Genomic DNA, 5804 nt, shown 5'->3' on the forward strand with positions numbered 1-5804 from the left:
CCTCAAAAATCTGAAGAATTGCCCCAAAATTCTGATTTGCCCCAAAATTCCAAAGATTTTCCTGAAATTCCATCGGTTTTCCCAAAATTCTGAAGATTTCCACCAGAATTCAAATATTTGCCCCAAAATTCCATCAATTTCCCCAAAATTCTGAATAATTGCCCCAAAATTCCGAATATTTTCCCCAAAATTCCAAAGATTTTCCGCAAAATTCCATCGGTTTTCCCGGAATTTTTGATTTTCACGGAATTTTCGGCACCTGTGGGGGGAGGGGAAGAGGTTACTGGGATAACTGGGAGGGGATACTGGGAATACTGGGAGGGGTTACTGGGATACTGGGAGGGGAAACTGGGAATACTGGGAGGGGATACTGGGAATACTGGGAGGGGATACTGGGATAACTGGGAGGGGTCACTGGGATAACTGGGAGGGGATACTGGGATAACTGGGAGGGGATACTGGGATACTGGGAGGGGATACTGGGATAACTGGGAGGGGATACTGGATAACTGGGAGGGGATACTGGGATAACTGGGAGGGGATACTGGGATACTGGGAGGGGATACTGGGATAACTGGGAGGGGATACTGGGATAACTGGGAGGGGATACTGGGAGGGGATACTGGGATAACTGGGAGGGGAAACTGGGAATACTGGGAGGGGTTACTGGGATAACTGGGAGGGGATACTGGGATAACTGGGAGGGGATACTGGGATAACTGGGAGGGGATACTGGGATAACTGGGAGGGGAAACTGGGAATACTGGGAGGGGTTACTGGGATAACTGGGAGGGGATACTGGGATAACTGGGAGGGGATACTGGGATAACTGGGAGGGGATACTGGGATAACTGGGAGGGGATACTGGGATAACCTGGGAGGGGATACTGGTGAAGTTACTGGTGTAGCACACTGTTACTGGTGTGACTGGTGAGGTTACTGGTGTTACTGGTGTGTCTTACCTGTTACTGGTGTTACTGGTGTAACTGGGAGCCCCTGCCCCGGGCCGTACTGGTGTGACTGGTGAGGTTACTGGTGTTACTGGTGTTACTGGTGTAACTTACCTGTTACTGGTGTGACTGGTGTGGTTACTGGTGTGACTGGGAGCCCCTCCCGCGGGCCGTACTGGTGTGACTGGTGAGGTTACTGGTGTTACTGGTGTGACTGGTGAGGTTACTGGTGTTACTGGTGTGACTGGTGAACTCCGAGTAGGGCCGGGCACGGGGGCACAGCAGGGCCCGGTACCAGCCCCGCACCTGCAACAAACTGGGATTACTGGGAGCAACTGGGAGCAACTGGGAGCAACTGGGAATGGCCGGTTTGAACTGGGAATGGCCCAGTTTGAACTGGGAATGGCCCAGTGTGAACTGGGAATGGCCGGGTTGAACTGGGAATGGCCCAGTGTGAACTGGGAATGGCCAGGTTGAACTGGGAATGGCCCAGTGTGAACTGGGAATGGCCCAGTCTGAACTGGGAATGGACGGTTTGAACTGGGAATGGTCCAGTTTGAACTGGGAATGGCCCAGTCTGAACTGGGAATGGCCCAGTGTGAACTGGGAATGGCCCAGTGTGAACTGGGAATGGACAGTTTGAACTGGGAATGGCCCAGTGTGAACTGGGAATGGCCCAGTCTGAACTGGGAATGGCCCAGTGTGAACTGGGAATGGACAGTTTGAACTGGGAATGGCCCAGTGTGAACTGGAATGGCCCAGTGTGAACTGGGAATGGCCGGGTTGAACTGGGAATGGCCCAGTTTGAACTGGGAATGGCCCAGTGTGAACTGGGAATGGCCCAGTGTGAACTGGGAATGGCCCAGTTTGAACTGGGAATGGCCGGGTTGAACTGGGAATGGCCCAGTTTGAACTGGGAATGGCCCAGTGTGAACTGGGAATGGCCCAGTCTGAACTGGGAATGGCCCAGTTTGAACTGGGAATGGCCGGGTTGAACTGGGAATGGCCCAGTGTGAACTGGGAATGGCCCAGTGTGAACTGGGAATGGCCCAGTCTGAACTGGGAATGGCCAGTGTGAACTGGGAATGGCCCAGTGTGAACTGGGAATGGCCCAGTCTGAACTGGGAATGGACGGGTTGAACTGGGAATGGACGGTTTGAACTGGGAATGGCCCAGTTTGAACTGGGAATGGCCCAGTGTGAACTGGGAATGGCCCAGTTCAAACTGGGACCCTCCCAGTTCAAACCAGGGGCAGTTTTGGGGGAAATTTTGGGGTTTTAGGTCTCATTTTTGGAGTTTTTGGGGATTTTGGATATTTTGGGGGGATTTTTGGTATTTTGGGATTTTTTAGGGTGACGATTCCATTTTTTGGGGTGAATTTGGGGGATTTTGGTTACCTTGGGGTGTCCCAGGCAGTGGCACAGGAAGATCAGCAGCGCTGGGGGGATTTGGGGGTCCCGGGGAGGATTTTGGGGTGGATTTGGGGGATTTTTGGGGAGATTTTTGGTATTTTGGGGTTTTTTAGGGTGACGATTCCATTTTTTGGGGTGAATTTGGGGGATTTTGGTTACCTTGGGGTGTCCCAGGCAGTGGCACAGGAAGATCAGCAGCGCTGGGGGGATTTGGTTGTCCCGGGGAGGATTTTGGGGTGGATTTGGGGGATTTTGGGGGGGATTTTTGGGATTTTGGGGTTTTTTAGGCTGCCGATTCCATTTTTTGGGGTGAATTTGGGGGATTTTGGTTACCTTGGGGTGTCCCAGGCAGTGGCACAGGAAGATCAGCAGCGCTGGGGGGATTTGGGGGTCCCGGGGAGGATTTTGGGGTGGATTTGGGGGATTTTGGGGGGGATTTTTGGGATTTTGGGGTTTTTTAGGCTGCCGTATCCATTTTTTGGGGTGAATTTGGGGGATTTTGGTTACCTTGGGGTGTCCCAGGCAGTGGCACAGGAAGATCAGCAGCGCTGGGGGGATTTGGGGGTCCCGGGGAGGATTTTGGGGTGGATTTGGGGGATTTTGGGGGGGATTTTTGGGATTTTGGGGTTTTTTAGGCTGCCGTATCCATTTTTTGGGGTGAATTTGGGGGATTTTGGTTACCTTGGGGTGTCCCAGGCAGTGGCACAGGAAGATCAGCAGCGCTGGGGGGATTTGGTTGTCCCGGGGAGGATTTTGGGGTGGATTTGGGGGATTTTGGGGGGGATTTTTGGTATTTTGGGGTTTTTTAGGCTGCCGTATCCATTTTTTGGGGTGAATTTGGGGGATTTTGGTTACCTTGGGGTGTCCCAGGCAGTGGCACAGGAAGATCAGCAGCCCCTGGGCGGCGTTGACGGCGCAGAAGAGGAGGGGGAGGGGCGGGGGGGCGCTGCCGGGGGGGAGGGGCGGCCCCGCCCCCCCCGCCCAGCCCAGCCCCGCCCCCAGCCCCAGCACCCAGCCCGAGCCCAGCAGGGCCAGCTGGCCCAGGGCTGTCACCAGCAGCACCCTGGGGACACCAAAGTGTCACCTGTGTCACCCGAGTGTCACCTGAGTGTCACTGAGTGTCACTGAGTGTCACCCGTGTCCCCCCGTGTCCCCAGCCCGAGCCCAGCAGGGCCAGCTGGCCCAGGGCTGTCACCAGCAGCACCCTGGGGACACCAAAGTGTCACCTGTGTCACCCGAGTGTCACCTGAGTGTCACTGAGTGTCACTGAGTGTCACCCGTGTCCCCCCGTGTCCCCAGCCCGAGCCCAGCAGGGCCAGCTGGCCCAGGGCCGTCACCAGCAGCACCCTGGGGACACCAAAGTGTCACCTGTGTCACCTGAGTGTCACCTGAGTGTCACTGAGTGTCACCCGTGTCCCCCCGTGTCCCCCCGTGTCCCCAGCCCGAGCCCAGCAGGGCCAGCTGGCCCAGGGCTGTCACCAGCAGCACCCTGGGGACACCAATGCCACCAAAGTGTCACCTGAGTGTCACCTGAGTGTCACCCGTGTCCCCCCGTGTCCCCAGCCCGAGCCCAGCAGGGCCAGCTGGCCCAGGGACGTCACCAGCAGCACCCTGGGGACACCAATGTCACCTGAGTGTCACCTGAGTGTCACCTGTGTCACCCGAGTGTCACTGAGTGTCACTGAGTGTCACCCGTGTCCTCCCGTGTCCCCAGCCCGAGCCCAGCAGGGCCAGCTGGCCCAGGGACGTCACCAGCAGCACCCTGGGGACACCAATGTCACCAGATTGTCACCTGTGTCACCCACCAGTGTCCCCAATGTCCCCGATGTCCCCAATGTCCCCAATGTCCCCCCAATGTCCCCAGTGTCCCCAATCCCCCCAGTGTCCCCAATGTCCCCAGTATCCCCAGTGTCCCCAGTATCCCCAGTGTCCCCAGTGTCCCCAGTGTCCCCCCGATGTCCCCTCAGTGTCCCCAGTGTCCCCAGTGTCCCCAGTGTCCCCCCGATGTCCCCTCAGTGTCCCCAGTGTCCCCAGTGTCCCCAGTGTCCCCCCGATGTCCCCTCAGTGTCCCCACCGGATCCGTCGCAGCCGTCCCATGTCCGGGTTGACCTCCTGGAATTTCTGCACCAACTTCCAGAGGGTGACAACGAGGATGGCGGCGTTGGCCTGGAGGGGAGGGGACACTGGGGACATTGGGGACATTGGGGACACTGGGGACATTGGGGACATTGGGGACATTGGGGACACTGGGGACATTGGGGACATTGGGGACATTGGGGACACTGGGGACACTGGGGACACTGGGGGGGGTTGGGGACATTGGGGACACTGGGGACACTGGGGACAATGGGGACAATGGGGACACTGGGGACATCGGGGACACTGGGGACACTGGGGACAATGGGGACATTGGGGACATTGGGGACATTGGGGACACTGGGGACATTGGGGACATTGGGGACACTGGGGACACTGGGGACAATGGGGACATTGGGGACACTGGGGACACTGGGGACAATGGGGACATTGGGGACATTGGGGACATTGGGGACACTGGGGACATTGGGGACATTGGGGACATTGGGGACACTGGGGACATTGGGGACATTGGGGACACTGGGGACATTGGGGACATTGGGGACACTGGGGACATTGGGGACATTGGGGACATTGGGGACACTGGGGACATTGGGGACATTGGGGACACTGGGGACAATGGGGACATTGGGGACACTGGGGACATTGGGGACATTGGGGACACTGGGGACAGTGGGGACACTGGGGACACTGGGGACATTGGGGGGACACTGGGGACACTGGGGACACAGGTGTGACACAGGTGACACAGGTGACATTCAGGTGACACAGGTCTGACACAGGTGACACTCCGGTGACACTCAATGACACACAGGTGTGACACAGGTGACAGGTGACAGTGGCACACAGGTGACACTCAGGTGACACTCAAGTGACACAGGTGACCCACAGGTGTGACACAGGTGACACAGGTGACACACAGGTGACACAGGTGACACAGGTGTGACACAGGTGACACAGGTGACACAGGTGACACACAGGTGACACAGGTGTGACACAGGTGTGACACAGGTGACACAGGTGACACTCGGTGGCACTCACGGCGCTGATGACGATGACGGGGCCCTGGAAGCTCCAGCGGAAGCCGCGCTCCAGGGAGAGCCAGCAACTGGAACGGGACTGGGATGGACTGGGAGGAACTGGGGGGAACTGGGAGGGACTGGGGGGAACTGGGAGGGACTGGGGGGACTGGGAATGGGACTGGGAGGGACTGGGATGGACTGGGAGGGACTGGGATGGACTGGGAGGGACTGGGATGGACTGGGGGGAACTGGGGGGAACTGGGAGGGACTGGGAGGGAACTGGGAGGGACTGGGATGGACTGGGGGGAACTGGGAGGGACTGG

General features: G+C 57.7%; 1 long non-coding RNA gene across 3 annotated transcripts; it reads right to left on the minus strand.

Moving 5' to 3' along the window:
- Positions 1 to 1150: 1150 nt before the first annotated feature.
- Positions 1151 to 5556, minus strand: LOC144248736 (uncharacterized). Of its 3 annotated transcripts, none has more exons than XR_013342043.1 (3): positions 5501 to 5556; positions 4437 to 4528; positions 1151 to 1256 (listed from the first exon to the last, which is right to left on the minus strand). It is a non-coding gene; the product is annotated as an uncharacterized LOC144248736 (long non-coding RNA). The 3 variants fall into 3 exon arrangements; XR_013342042.1 differs by lacking the exon at positions 1151 to 1256 and adding an exon at positions 3358 to 3425; XR_013342044.1 differs by lacking the exon at positions 1151 to 1256 and adding an exon at positions 3670 to 3709.
- Between the last annotated feature and the right edge of the window lie 248 nt (positions 5557 to 5804).

The sequence above is a fragment of the Lonchura striata genome, unplaced genomic scaffold (genome assembly GCF_046129695.1).
Source record: "Lonchura striata isolate bLonStr1 unplaced genomic scaffold, bLonStr1.mat Scaffold_507, whole genome shotgun sequence".
Classification (NCBI taxonomy): Eukaryota; Metazoa; Chordata; class Aves; order Passeriformes; family Estrildidae; genus Lonchura; species Lonchura striata.